Source organism: Lepisosteus oculatus, chromosome 7 (genome assembly GCF_040954835.1).
Source record: "Lepisosteus oculatus isolate fLepOcu1 chromosome 7, fLepOcu1.hap2, whole genome shotgun sequence".
NCBI classification, from domain to species: domain Eukaryota; kingdom Metazoa; phylum Chordata; class Actinopteri; order Semionotiformes; family Lepisosteidae; genus Lepisosteus; species Lepisosteus oculatus.
The window spans coordinates 43,432,285-43,448,017 of NC_090702.1; the positions used below are offsets into that span (position 1 = coordinate 43,432,285).

Genomic DNA, 15,733 nt, shown 5'->3' on the forward strand with positions numbered 1-15,733 from the left:
GAACCTCCAAAGGAATAATCAATTCAATAAAAACAGTACATAAATTATACACCTGTAAGGAATAACCCTTTGAAAAATGTTTTCCTTATGTCTATTAAAAGCTCCTGAAAGTTTTTTCAGTCATAAAAGCTGGTCAAAATCAGACATTCATATTCCAAACTTTTGAATACGACCTACAGATACCTACAGTAAGAACACAACAGTTCTCTTAATCAGCCTCCCAATACATCACTACCTACATGATGCAGTCTGATTTTTCCCAGATTGGCCAGGTGCCCAATACTACTACAAGATAAGCAGGATGTCCCACCTACACAGTCACAAGATTACAGATATGATGCAACATCTAGCAAAAAAATTTCCAACTACAATTCAGTCCATAAGTATTTGGACAGTGAAACACTTTTTGCTGTTTTGGCTCTGTACTCCAGCACATTGGATTTGAAATAAAACGATGACTATGAGGTTAAAGTGCAAAATGTCAGCTTTAATTAGAGGGTATTTACATCTATGTTGGGTGAACCACATAGGAATCACAGCCCTTTTTATACATAGTCCCCTCATTTCATGGGACCAAAAGTAATTGGACACATTAACATAATCTTAAATAAAATTTGGCATGTTTGCAGATGCTTTGCAATTGATGACGACCTGAAGTCTGCGACCTATAGACATCACCAGACATTGAGTATCTTTCCTGGTGATGCTCTGTCAGGCCTGAAATTCAGCCATTTTCAGTTCCTGTTTGTTTCAGGGGCTTTTTGCTTTCGGTCTTGTCTTCAGTAAGTGTGCTCAGGTGATTGACTTGGCCAGTCAAAAACATTCCACTTTTTGTTTTGGCCCTAAAAAACTCCATATTTGCTTTAGCAATATGTTTGGGGTCATTGTCCTGCTGCAAAGTAAAGTGCCATCCAATGAGTTTTGAAGCATTTGGTTGGATCTGAGCAGATAAGTTGCTTCTGTACACTTCAGAATTCATCCTGCTGCCGTCTCCAGTCAGATCATCAATAAAGACAAGTGGGCCAGTTCCACTGGCAGCCACACACGCCCAAGCCATGACACTACCTCCACCATGTTCCACAGATGAGGTGGTATGCTTTGGGTCATGAGCTTAATCTCATCTGTCCATAAGGCTTTGTCCCAGAACTCTAGAGGCTTTTTAATGTACTTTTTAGCTAACTGTAACCTGGCCTTTCCATGGCCTTTCTTACCAGTGGTTTGCATCTTGTGGTGAAACACTCTGAGATTATGCTGGTGTATTCTTCTCTTTATGACAGTCTTTGACACATCTTTTCCTACATCCAACAGGTAAAATTTCTGCTGCTGTGTGTCAGCCTTCATGTCTACCGTAGAAATCATAAAGCACTTCCTGGAGCATAGCAAAGATGAATTTCTTACCTCTTCTATTGAATTTCTACCACAGCACTGCAAGGCAGCAATGCTAACCACTGTGCTACCAAAGTCTTAATGTTGTTAATATTAATTTTTGCTCCTTTACTTTAAATACAGCTGTACTGAAAGATGGTAGCACTTCCTGTCACAAACAACTCCAAGATAGAGCACATTTTGCAATACAGTTAACAAGACTCATTGTAGAACTGTTGGGTATCCCATGCATGTTGCTATCATTCTATTTCTCTGTTGGGTGGTTCCTTTCTGGTAAGTACAGGTAAAATGCATTGCTTTTTTCTGGACAGGAACAGAGACATCTTTGTATTAAGGCAATAGCCATGATGAAATTTCCTTGCAACTCTAAACCTTGAGAATTACTCTGGAGTTCACTTTGTACTCTGCTGCAATACAAAAGTATTTCAGGACATAGGTATATTGTCAAGCTTTACCATTTTAGAAACTAAAGTTACATATATTAACATTTGAAAGGGCATAAAATACTCTTCATTACATTACTCAGTTAATACATCTAAAACAGCAGAGCAGAATATGAAAGACAACTAGTGAGGTCTGAGCACATGAAAACTCACAATGGAAGGGAAAAAAAGCTGCACAAAGAGTCATTTATTCTTTAAGAAAGCACATCTTCTGGTATAATCTTTTGTTCTTCACCAGCATCAACACCAGCTAACACTGTACTTACCCTCTATATGCCAAGAAAACTTTATTCGACCCATGTGAGAGAGTATTCACCAACTCTTCATCAATTCGTTTCTTATTTAACTAATAATTGTCATATCCACTTCAGGTGTGATTATTTACTACTATTAGAGGCTTTAACAGCTTCTAGTGGCAAGTCAGCAGCACCTACAGTCCTAACTACAGTTGGCCTGCCCGCAGTGTTGAATCAACAATTCTCTCAATGGGATTCAACGATCCCCAAAGGCAGACGCAAACAATGTATTTTTAGGCACTGTCGCATTGGATTTCGAGAGGTCGCTCAGAGAATACGAGAAAGAGGAAAGCAAAAGAAGAAAATATTTTATCATTGAGGCATTAACTTGGGGCAGGGTTGTCTGAGGACACTGCCCAGGAACTCCCGTGAAATCATGTACACCTAAAGAGACATGTTCTGTTTGAAAATGAGAAAAACTTAAAACATAATTGTCAAGAATGTGGAACCTAAAGGTTCAGTTGGAAAAAACGACACCCTTCATTTGCCTGGGGTCTTGTGTTTCTTATGGCGCTGTTAGCAAATCGTTTGAAAAAGAATCAAAATATTAAAACCTATAATCCCCATCAATGAAGAGTCACATTAAATTAATCCACTTGTCAGTCTGAAGCGGAAGGCAGGCTAGAGGCTGATCCTCTTCTGGTGTTTATTATTCGACCACGTGACTCTTGAGAAGCGGAAACAGCGACAGTGTGACTGTGCTGGGAAGTGCACCGTGTCCTCACTTCACCTTTCTAATTTTAACTCTGAATTTCCTGCTCAGGCCGCAGCGGTCCGAAGCTCTGAAACATGTTAGCCGAAGTGCAGGTCTGACGGAGAAAACCTTCTTGGCGTCAGTCCAGTGTTTAGTTTGAAAAATATGCGACAATAAAATTGTATACTTATATATCATACTATATCGTGCATATGTGATACTTCCATTTTTATGTAATGCATTTTTAAACCAAAGAGTATTTTCTTAGTTTGTTTTCATGTTTATGCAATGCATAAACTAAAGGGTATTTTCTTAGGGTTTTTTTTTGTTTTGAATACGATTTGAATGTTGCTACATTGTTGTCAACAGCACACCTGTCAGCACCTCGTTGTTTTATTTCAATATAATGCACATCTGTTTACTTCCTAAATAGATCATTACAACCCTAGACTTTTATGTTAGCGATATTAACTAAGATAAATCAGTGCATAATTTATTCATAAGGTTTTACAAAAATGTATTTGATTTAATGAGGGGTTTTGACGGCGTCTGGGTTTTGCAACAATTATAACAAAGAGCACTTAAGTGTTGTTGTTTTTACAGTCATTAACTTTATTGTGTCAGATCTGCATCACAAAACCACAAGAGACTACTTAGCACAGTCTGTGATTGTTCCCAGCACATTAACCGCATTCATTAATATGAATATTCAGTCTGTTAGATAATGAATGAATACTATTAATAAAATGTATTTTATTACTATTAATCAAAAGCCATTTAGTGTTGCCAAGTTTTCATCAACTCTGTTTCCTGGAGAAGTCTGGATTTGATGTCAGAATTGATTCACACCGAAAACACAAAATAATCGTAATGTTCCTTTGTTTTAGATGCTTACTGAAATGTTTACATAGACTTCTTTTTAGGCATAGCTTTTAGAATCTACATCTCGTATGATTCTGACAATTTTGCCATATGGCACTTTGCCATCACTGGGGACACACAGATACAAACACACACACTCACACCAGGGCCAATTATAGTTCAGTTTATTTGTCATATGCACAAGTGCAATGAAGAGCTCATTTGCATGCATTCTCCACTTCGAAGACATTAAAGAAAGACCAACTTAAACACACAACAACAGTGATAACAACAAAGCTAAGCACTCAATTTAAATAAAACTCAGCACTAGCTGGTATCCAATAACCAGAGGTTATTAACCATCTCTACAGCCACCCCATTGATGTGAACAGGGGAGTGGTCCCAACCCCACTTTCTGAAATCGATGACCAGCTCTTCAGTTTCGCTGACACTGAGAGAGAGATTATTGTCCAATCACCACTCCACCAGGTTCTTGACCTCATCCCTCTAGGCCGTCTGATCGTTACTGGTGATTCAGCCAGTGATGACAGTATCGTCAGCATACTTATGGATGCATTTGGAACTGTGTCTTGCCACACAATTGTGGGTAAATAAGGAAAACAGCAGGAGGCTAAGCATACAGCCCTGAGGGGCCCCTATATTGATGACCAGCATGGAAGAAAGCTTTCCATCGACACTCAGTCTGTGAACTGCCATTTAGGAAAACCAGAATCCAACTCCAGATCCAAGACCGGTGCTGATACCCAGATCAATAAGCTTGGTGATTAGTCTGGATGGAATTATAGTATTAAAGGTGGAGGTGTAATCAATGAATAGCATTCTTACATATATGTAGTACAAGGAGGTAGCTGCATCAACATGCATAGGGATGCAAAGGAACAGGTAATGGGTATATTCCATGCTGAAAAGAAAAGAAAGGACAATATTTCAGCTGTGGAGCCTTCTTCAGGTTTGAGAAAGACAGGGTAGATGGCAAAGATTAAATAGCACAGGAGAACAAAAGCTGGAAAAGGTGAGGAGGAGGGAAAGGCAGAGAGGTGACTCAGGAAGTGTTAAATGGGGAGGGGTGGAGAAAGATGTAAAAGTCAAAACCTGCATGCAAATGGAGAAGTTTACACAAAAATAAGTCTTTCATTGAGAGAAGAGGAAAGGTGTGAACCTAGTTTCAGGATGAGTTAAGTTTCTGTTGTCTTTCTGCTGTGAGAGCTGAGAAAGCCTTCTTTGAGAACAGAGACATTCTTAGATATATATCAGTATGGAGAGCCAGGGAAACAGCATCATCAGTGAGACCTATTACATTGGTATGCAAACTGCAGGGGGCCTGAGCACTCAAGGTACCTTGGAGTTAACATGCCCAGCCTTTCAAAGCATTTCATTATGAAGGATGTGAGCGCTAACGGTGTGTAATCATTAAAATAGGTCACAGTATTTTTCTTCAGCACTTGTATAATAGTGATGTTCTTAACACACATGGAAACGGAAGATTGTAAAAGTAAAATATATCTGTAATAAAGGACCCGTCCAGGAATGCCATCCAGGCTTGTCGTCTTCCATACGTTCACCCTCCAAAAATCTGTCCTGGCTTCAGCCTTCATGACAAACACAGCCATACCTCTAAAGAGGCTTGGAGCACAGTTCCATAACTTCATTCTCAAACTAAGCATAATAGGCATTCAGCTCACCCGGTCGGGAGAAATCAGTGTCAGTTCATGTAACAATACTTATTTAAGCTTTATATAAATATTCATATATATGAATACCCCACCGCATTTGGTGCACATCTGGAGAGGTAGCTTGTATTTCTAATTTGTTTCTATATTGACTTTTAGCATCCCTGATAGCTCTCTGCAGGTCAAACCTGCTTTTACAGGTCTTAATTGCTAGATTTAAAAGCTTTAGATCGTGTTTACAGCTTGCTACGAAGATTGCTAGTAAACCATGGTTAGGAAACCATGTTTGTCTTAATAAAATCGGTGACGACTGTAGTGAACTCATGCAGGCTTGCAGATGAACTTTTAAACATGGCCCTATCCATACATTCAAAGCAGTCCTGCAGAACGTCATCTGTCTCTTCCATCCAGTGTTGTATCGTTCTTGTCAACACATTCTCCCGCTTCAGCTTCTGCTTGTAAGCCTGCAGGAGAAGCACCAACAGATGATCCGACAGTCCAAAGTGCGAGAAAGGGATAGAACGGTAAGCTTTCTTTGAACTTTGACAGTCGTGTAGCAGAAATCACGAAATCACCCCAAGTGGGGTGTGGGACATGCTGGTAATATTTCAGAAGAACGTTCCTCAGGTTGACCTAATTACAGTGGGGTGGAATATACACCACAGACATAAAATTAGATGAAAATTCTCTTGGTGGATAGAAAGGACAACATTTCCCAGTCAGATATTCCAGATCCAGAGAGCAGCATCGCTTTAGAGTTTCCACATCTAAGCTCCATCAGTTCTTTATCATAAGCCATACAACACGTCCCTATTTCTTACCAGACGAACCTGACCAATCCGTACGATACATGGAAAATCCATCAAGCTGAACGGCTGAGTTAGGTGTGTTTGAGGTCATCCAGGTCTTGCTGATACAAAGAATACATCAATCCTTTATGTCCTGCTGATAACTTAACCTTCCCATTAGCTTTTCCATCTTATTCTTCACAAACTGTACGTTGGCCAAGAGAACACTCAGAAGTGGTGTGCAGGAGTTACTGCATTTCCCTCTCACTTGAAGTTCTCCCTGTCTACCGCACTTCCACATTTGGCTGGTTCTGTTCTGAGTTGGGGGGGGGGGGGGTAGTCCATTTGCAGAGATACACAAGATAGTCGAATGTCTTAAACTGGCAGGCTGAAGAAAATTATCATTTGTAGTCTTCAATAGATAAGTATATAATGGTAAGTGCTACACATATTCAAAACCCCCACAGGCAACAACAATGTCAACCCAGTGAACTTCTTCAGAATAAAACCTGAAACAAAAAACAATGTGAAAGTGCTTTTGAATCCAAAAACAGGAGGCATTTCATTACCTAAAGTGAACTGGGATTATAGTACAAGCTGCTCTGCTGTGCTGTTGAAGCCAACAACTTGGCTTCCTTCAAAAACTGGCTGAATGAGATCCTGGAATCCTTTGATTAGTAAATGATCTGGATAAGCCCAATGTCATCCTCTACTTTGTAACCTTTCGTATATTCATATTTGAAGCTGGAATGGTGGAGCAGCTCATTATTATTATTTACCCAACAGCTGCCATGTGAAGCTGCCTCTGTAGTGACAGAGGTAAAATCTGCACTTCTTTGCAGGGAAAGAAGGTTATGATAACGACCCAACATACCTTTCAGGTGGAATGCAGTCATTAGCTCAAAGGATAGCTGCCAGAGGACAGGCAATTACAGTTCACAAAGCAACTTGGAAGCAGAACAATGTGAGGGAAATGGCTGATGTTTAGAAGGGGTATTTCACTCAGGTGTTCAGAAATGAAGAAGTCCACAACACAGGAAGGACAACGTTTTCTGTTAAATACTATTAGCATAGAAGAGGTTGAAGTGTGTCACCTGAAGAAGGCTCCATGGCTGAAACGTTGTGTTTTCTTTCTTTTTTGCAGCCTGGAATAAACCTATTACTTGTTCCGTTATCCTACACTGTCCAGTTGAATGCAATGAGCCTTTTTAGTCTTAAAAAGAGACAATTAGAAAGGGATACTTGAGAATTCAAAATCCTTAAAGGCATAGACAGCCTAGTGGACTTCTTCAGAACACAAGTGGAAATTTATGTAGGAGTACATTAGAAGTTCAGGACAGGAAGCACTTCTTAACCCAAAGGGTTAGGAGTTCCGGAACAATCTGCCCAGCCAACAGTCAACTGTAATTGCTTTTTCCCCTTTTTTGCATTTTCCTGGCATTTTTTATACTCTCCATACTTCTCCTACCTGTTGCTCGGGAGATCATTGTCCCTCTCCACAAAAGCCACCTGGTTAAGCTTGTGTATCGTGACCCAGAACCTGCCACTTCAGTCCCAAATCCCAGTGGTCGGCATCCCCCTCGGGATGTGGCTCCCATGGAGAAAGGGAAGGAAATACGACCACAGGGAACACGTCTCCGAGTTCAAGGATATTGATGTGAGCTAAGGCTCATAGGTGTCCACAGACATCGCTGATACCCAGTAGCATTATGATTAGCTCCTGAGCTGGTCTTAAGGACTTGTAAACCATAACACACATCTCCACAGGCTTGGTGCAGATGGATAGAGTCTCCAGCCACCAAGAAATAGCTTACCATCACAATGACAGCACACCTAGATGATGTGTGGCAGCCATTCTGCAGCACTCCACCAACTGAACTTCAGGGGCGCCAGACTGGATCATAGGCAGAACACCAGGCTTCACTCCCCTGCTCGTACAAAAAGTGAAATGAGATATTTAATGTAGTAGTCCAGGACTGCATTTAAACACCTCATCTACAGAATGGCACGTCCAGCAGCACAGTGACTCCTGATACCAGACTGTGACATTGTTTTTTGGAAATTCGAGACCACAATGAGGAAATTCGAGACCACGAAATCTGCACAATGAGGAATAGCACCTGCTGCTACAACAGCACCATTTGTAGCAGTAACCTGAGGTCTCCCATCCCACTTGTCACTAGGTCCAACTTTGCAAGATCATGCTTTAAGATGGTATCATTGCTACTGAGCAGCTCAAGACAGTCTCTTCACACAACAGTGCATTGAATGCTTTATGCAGGTCTAAACAGCTGTTTTAACCATATGGTAGTACCCCTTCATGACGGATTGCACTCTATTCCTTAATTTATCTACACAAACTACTGCATTATTGATGCATCGTAGGCCTGCCTGTCCTGAGTCTCCTTTTTATTGTAATTAATCACAAAAGAAGATAACCACCAAGGACAAAAAAAACACAATTTAAAATACATACATATACATACATTTGTATATGTGATAACAAAATGCGATAATAGAAGTTTCTTAAAAAATACAGGCTTTGGTTGCACGTAAAGATGAACCATTTAAAGTGTAGGGTGAAATAGTAAACTTAAATGTGCCACTTTGGGCTGAAAAATATGGTCTGTACATGACTCCATTCTTTTTTTTAAATGAGATAATCAATTAAATAAAAAGAGGAATACACACATACTTATCTCATAAAACTGAAGTCTTTAATTTTATTCTTATTCTGTTATTAACAGGTCCCTCGTGGCAAACTCTGTTTCCTAGCGACCGTGGTGTGGAAACAGGCTGGGAGAGGTGAATCAGGCTTACACACGTTTATTGCGCTACTATTTAGAGAGGAATGTGATAGTCACAGTCAGGAAGAGAGGTGGAAAGACTGAGAGAGAGATGTAGAGCACCTGATGGACAGACAAGAGCACAAAGAGACAGAACAGGGACTTGCCAACGTGCCCTCCATATTACAGGAGGAGATCCCGTTCATCCAGAAGTGTAAAGGTTATGGGACAGTCCAATGCCATGGCAGCACAACACTTCAAGGATTCATTTATGAAAATCAAAGCCTTTTGTTTCACATCATAAATAACTCGATGTAACAAGGCTATAAACCAGTTATTAATCTATTAATCTAACCAATATTAATCCCTACTGAACAGAAAGAGGGAGCTCCTCAGACTCCTACAAAGTCGTCACTGGTAGACAACATTTTTTTTATTTAAAATCAGATCAAATCAAAGTTTATTTATCAAATGCACAAAAATTCAGCGTGCAGCAGTAGTTGCTGGCAATGAAATGTCTTTTCTTCGAGCTCACAAAAATCACAAAAACACAAAAATCACAAAATTAAGATTAGAAATTGAATAAAACTCAATATGAATAGAGTTGCTATGTGTCCATGGTGTATGCAATATATACAAGTAGTGCAGTATGCTAAATACAGTGAAAACTGTGTGTCCATGTAGCCATTACAGGTGATTTGCTAAAGGAGCTGCAGGTTGGCTATCTAGCAGTCTTATTGCCTGGAGGTAGAAGCTGTTCCGTTGTCTGTTGGACTTGGACCGAATGCTTCGGTACCGTTTACCGGATGGTAGGAGGGAAAACAGTTTGTGACTGGAATGACTGTGGTCCTTGAGAATGGACCTGGCCTTCTTAAGACATCTAGCCGAGTAGATATCCTGGATGTTTGGTAGCTCACAGCCGGTAATGAGCTGCGCTGACTTCACCAACCTCTGCAGTACTTTGCGATCCCTGGCAGAGCAATTCCCATACCAGGCAGTGATGCATCCAGTCAGAATGCTCTGCTCTCAATAGTGCACCTGTAGATGTTGGCCTGCATATGTGATGGCATGCCAAACCTCTTCAGCTTACGGAGAAAGAATAGGCGCTGCCATGCTGTTTTGACCACGGTGTTGGTGTGGTGGGTCCAGGTTAAGTCCTCTGAGATGTTAACTCCCAGGAACTTAAAACTGCTGACCCTCTCCACTGCAGTAACATTGATGTAGAGAGGTGTGTGATCTCCTCCCTGATGTTTCCATGTTTCCTATAATCCACAATCATCTCCTTAGTCTTACTGATGTTCAGGGAGAGGTTGTTCTCCTGGCACCATGCTACCAGGGTTTCAACCTCCTCCCTGTACGCAGACTCTTCACCATCTGTGATCAGGCCGATGACTGTTGTATCATCCGCAAACTTAATGATGGAGTTTGAGTTATGCCTGGCGACACAATCATGGGTAAATAAGGAGTAGAGGACAGGGCTAAGCGCACAGCCTTGGGGGGCTCCAGTGTTTAGAGTCAGGGTAGAGGATATGTTGGTGCCCACCCTCACCACCTGCGGACGTTCCGTCAAGAAGTCCAGGATCCAATTACAGGGGGAGGTGTTCAGTCCCAGGTCCTGGAGGTTGATGACAAGCTTTGAGGGCACTATGGTATTGAATGCTGAGCTGTAATCAACAAACAGCATTCTCACATATGTTCCATTCTTATCCAGGTGTGAGAGGGCAGTATGGAGGGCAGTGGCAATAGCATCTTCTGTTGGCCTGTTCTGGCGATACGCAAATTGCAGTGTGTCTTGGGTGTCAGGCAGTGAGGAGGTGATGTATGCTTTGACCAACCGCTAGAAGCACTTCATGATAACTGATGTGAGTGCAACAGGGCGGTAGTCATTCAGGCAGCTGACTCTGGGTTTCTTAGGAACAAGGACAGTGGTGGTTTTCTTAAAGCAGGAAGGAACTGTAGACTGAGCTACAGAGAAATTGAATATGTCCGAGAAGACATCTGCCAGCTAGTCTGCACATGCCTTCAGAACACGGCCAGGGATAGCATCAGGGCCAGGAGCCTTGCGTGAATTGGTCTTTTTAAAATCCGCTCTGAATATGATCAGTGGGTTTCCGTCTTGGATTTCTGGAATCTTCCTGACTGGATCTGCGTTACTGACCTCAAACCAAGCATAGAATTAATTTAGCTAATCAGGAAGAGAGACAGACTGCTGTGCGATATACAGTAGTTGGGTTGCGTTTTGTAGTCTGTAATGGTGCATATTTAAAGTAAATAGATTACTTTAAATTTGTTGGAGCTGTGGATATGGTACACAAGTTCCCATTACTGTTAAAAGAATATTGTCAAAGCGCTTCTTCTCTCAGCAGTTGGCATCATTTATCCAAGTATACCAATATCAGTCAATCACAGGACCCAGATGCGAGTTAAACGGCTCTGGAAATAATTATCAGTATCACCTGAAAACTGCCTGAGGCGCTAAAAAGCTAAAGCAGCTGAAATCACATGCTAAGTGAAAAGCGTCTCAGTTTTATAGTAATTAAAAGCTTTTAGTGTACCAATGAGGGAGGGCAACTTCATCCAGTTTTTTTTTTAAGACCGAACCCTAACCCGAAGGTCGACCGAAGGTAAATTTAACAATATTTGCATGTGACAAACAATAATTTCCGTTACTGACTAATTTACATAAAATACATGACATTGCTCGGTTTTACTGGAACAAAAGCGAGGGCACTGAACACCTATATGCACAGTGCGTTCAATGGTTTTGGTATAGTATAGTGACATCAAAAAGAGCTGTTCGTGTTTAACATTAAAAGTTCTTATTTCTATTTAAAATTCTTTTTAACATTAAAATCTCTTATTGCTATTTAAAGTTTTTATTAAATAGATTTACAGACGTAAATAGGAAAAGAACTACTCTCTACAATTTGACTGAAAATCCGTGTCCTAGCGACCGTCCTGTCCTGGTGTTCCTGGAGTTAAGGTTCTCTCGTCGTAATCAGCTTGGAAGAAGCGATCGTTACTGCGTCTTTAAGAGGGGGGGGGAGAGAGAGACACGAAATCTGCTCGGATACAGAATCATCACGGCGCAGCAGCAAGAAGCTTTCATGCGATGTGAGGAAACTCACGTACACCTGAAAATTCTCTTTACGAGCAAAACTGGGATCCCGCTTGAGCGATAGAAACTGGAAAGGGCACTCAAGTGTGTTATAATTCAACGGTGGCGCAGATGCCTTGTGACCGGAGTGCAATTTAGCAGACGAATTCCTACACTGTAGACTTTCATTGTTCAAATTCCATTTTATTTCACTGAGACTAATTCTCCTATCAAAACTAACATTTGCACAATTTCTCGGACAGAGTTTAAGTGTTTCCATCCTTTTTTTTGCTTATTTAGATTTCTCAGAAATAACTTCACAACAACATCTTTTAGGTGTTCACGTCTCTCAAAAGTTATTTTAGGAAACGGATATGTTCGCATCTGCTACCAGAAAGGGGTATTTAGAGATTAATTTAAATGGCATTTTCTTTAGAAAAGAGACTCAGTAGTTCAGACAGAAAAAAGTTTATGTAAATTTGACCATTTTAAAATGCTGAAATGTTTCCTTCCCAAGTATCTCCACTGTGTTGTTCATAGGATGTACTCTAAACAGCAAGCTTTGTGTTATGAAAAAGAAAATATTTTAAATATCTTGCCTACCTCCAGACAATTATCTAACACTGTGAAGGTCAGAAAAATGGATAGCTTAAAAGGACAAGGTTACTGAGGATATTTGCTGATATGTTTTAATAATAATAATAATAATTGCTTACACTTATATAGCGCTTTTCTGGACACTCCACTCAAAGCACTTTACAGGTAATGGGGACTCCCCTCCACCACCACCAATGTGCAGCATCCACCTGGATGATGCGACGGCAGCCATAGTGCGCCAGAACGCTCACCACACATCAGCTATCAGTGGGGAGGAGAGCAGAGTAATGTAGCCAATTCATAGAAGGGGATTATTAGGAGGCCATGATTGGTAAGGGCCAATTGGAAATTTGGCCAGGATGCCGGGGTTACACCCCTACTCTTTTCGAGAAGCACCCTGGGATTTTTAATGACCACAGAGAGTCAGGACCTCGGTTTTACGTCTCATCCGAAGGACAGCGCCTGTTTACAGTATAGTGTCCCCATCACTATACTGGGGCATTAGGACCCACATGGACCACAGGGTGAGCACCCCCTGCTGGCCCCACTAACACCTCTTCCAGCAGCAACCTTAGTTTTTCCCAGGAGGTCTCCCATCCAGGTACTGACCAGGCTCACACCTGCTTAGCTTCAGTGGGTTGCCAGTTGTGAGTTGCAGGGTGATATGGCTGCTGACATATGGCATTAAATGTAGGAAAAACTCAATATATTTCACACACTTAAGATCCTGCAAAATCAAATAACAGAAACAATCTCATTTTTAAAAAATCCTTTAAAAAATTGTATTTTAATAAAAGGCAAAGTGTTTACTATTTTCTAATATACTGAATACAAATCTGACTGTTAACTAACAAATCCTCTTCTGCAGTCTTGTTCTAACCAGCTATTCTAGAGCCACAAGTCTTTTAAAAAATTGAAAAATCAAAATCATGAGAATGCTGGGAATGTTTTTTGTTTGTTTGTTTGTTTGTTTGTTTGTTTGATCTGTAATGGGTTTACAAAGGCACAGTGCTTAGCATTGCTGCCCTGGTTGAATTTGGGACCTGGGATGGTTTCTGTGAGGAGATTGTAAATTCTCCCCATGTTTGTGTGGATTTCCTCCCACTGTCCAAAAATATACACAGGTTAATTGGCTTCTAAGAACATTGGCCCTGGTTTTGTGTATGTGTGGGTCTGTGTGTCTGCCTTGCAATGGACTGGCGTCCTGTCAAGGGTGTAACCTGCCTTCCACCTGTTGCTTAAATAGGCTCTGGCTTCTCCGTGACACTGAATTAGAAAAAGTTAGAAAATGGATAGAGGAGCAACATTTTTGCTCTCTAGTAAGCATGGTTACTACTAGTAATGTTGTAAGGAACTGAACCATTTAAGTCTTGAACAGAGAAAACAATTAGGGGACCTGATACTAGTATTAAAAACCTTCAGAAGTACTGAAAAGTCAACCCCATGTGAAACAACCCAGAGGACACAAGTGGAAACAATGGAGCGGTTTATTTCTGAAACAGAGATTGAGGGAGGATGTGCTTGTATACCCAAAGTGCTGTGGGAATATAGAACAATCTATCCTGCCATGCTGTTGAAAATGCCAGAGTATTGGCTTCACGAAACAGCTGGATGAGATCCTTGGGTCAATTACTTATTATCTATCAAATGAGCTCGATGGATCAAAGGACCTCCTCTCATTTGTAACCTGTACATTTGTAACCTTATGTAATAAATCTTAAGAGTTTGTTTTAAGAAATCTTTCTGGATTTATTGGAGTTGGCAGTCTTCCAATCTCATTATGAGACATAAATGGTGTTTTCTCACACAAGCAGTGACATAGACTGGCAGGCCAGTTTTGCTAAGTTTGGCTATTATAACACAGGTCAGCACATTGTGTGATGTTTGACTTTACAGTGTGGAGAAATGGTCATGATTCTGAATGTATTACATGGGTTCATCTTCTTGCTTGAACACTGCTATGGTACCCTTGGGCATGGTGCTTTTTAAAGTGCAAAGTCCAGTAAAATCCCAGTGAAATGCTCTGCTGTATAATTGGGTGCAAATGTAAGCATAACACAGATAAATCAAAAATAATTTTCTGCTCATTTTATGGTATCCCACCAAAACTCTACCATATTGTTGTGTTATGTGAAAACAAAATTTGTAGTGTGCATTCTTTAAGTACATATGTTCAGTTGTGACCTAGGAGGATACAAAATATTTTTAAAAAGATTAGTTTAAAGTCCTGAGATGCTGCATATTTGTTGAGACAACAGTGCTTAAATCTTCATCGTTAGTAGAACAGAAATACTAATAAGATGAGGACAGGAATTTATCTTGAAATCTGAATGTACTTAAAAAATGCCTTTTCTTCCATCAAAAAGTCATACATCTCCCATACAGCTATTAATTATGTCCAGATCTTTTCCGTTAATAGTGAAACCATGTGAAAATACAGAGGATGCATTTTGGTACAGTAGATGCAAGGGCAAAAAACTACCACTTTAACATAAAAAGTGTATGCATCAAAGATTTAAACCATTTCGTTTTTTTAAAAAGTCCAATTTAAAACACAAATCCCAAGTGATGTTTCCCCATTTTTAGCATGTTATATAAGGAGAAGATAAGCAGACTGGTTAGAGATCAGGATATTTTAATCCTGAAAAAGGACAGGGCAGTCACGCAACCTGCTTAACAAGGTCCTGCAAAATGAGATGAAACCGAGAAACGTTTCTGCCTGGTTTGCCAAGCAGAAAAACAAAAAAATTACATTTAGTGTTAGGGAATCCTACCCGCTGAGCCAGGAGAGACTTCGACGGCAGAAGTGGGGTCTCAGACTTTCCGTACTCTGTGATCAATAATCGTGGGCAGAGCACTTTTGCCAGGCACCATCAGAACTAGCAGTGGACCCGGTCTGTCTGCCGCTGTAGATGCTGTGATCCTGTTGCCATCCTGTTTTTGGCACAGCAGCAGCAGCACAACGTGATTCCGAGCACATTCCAAATGGAGGACAGACCCGCAGGCTGACACTGTAATAATTGCTAAAGCCTTTAAACTGTAATACCCACGCATCACTCTCATCATTAACACATCACAATAATACTGTCCAAAG

At 40.7% G+C, this 15,733-nt stretch overlaps 1 long non-coding RNA gene across 1 annotated transcript; it reads right to left on the reverse strand.

The window, feature by feature from the left end:
- Positions 1 to 3,615: 3,615 nt before the first annotated feature.
- Positions 3,616 to 15,521, reverse strand: LOC107078002 (uncharacterized). Its single transcript, XR_001478980.2, has 3 exons — positions 15,414 to 15,521; positions 7,974 to 8,087; positions 3,616 to 4,602 (listed from the first exon to the last, which is right to left on the reverse strand). It is a non-coding gene; the product is annotated as an uncharacterized lncRNA (long non-coding RNA).
- Positions 15,522 to 15,733: the final 212 nt, after the last annotated feature.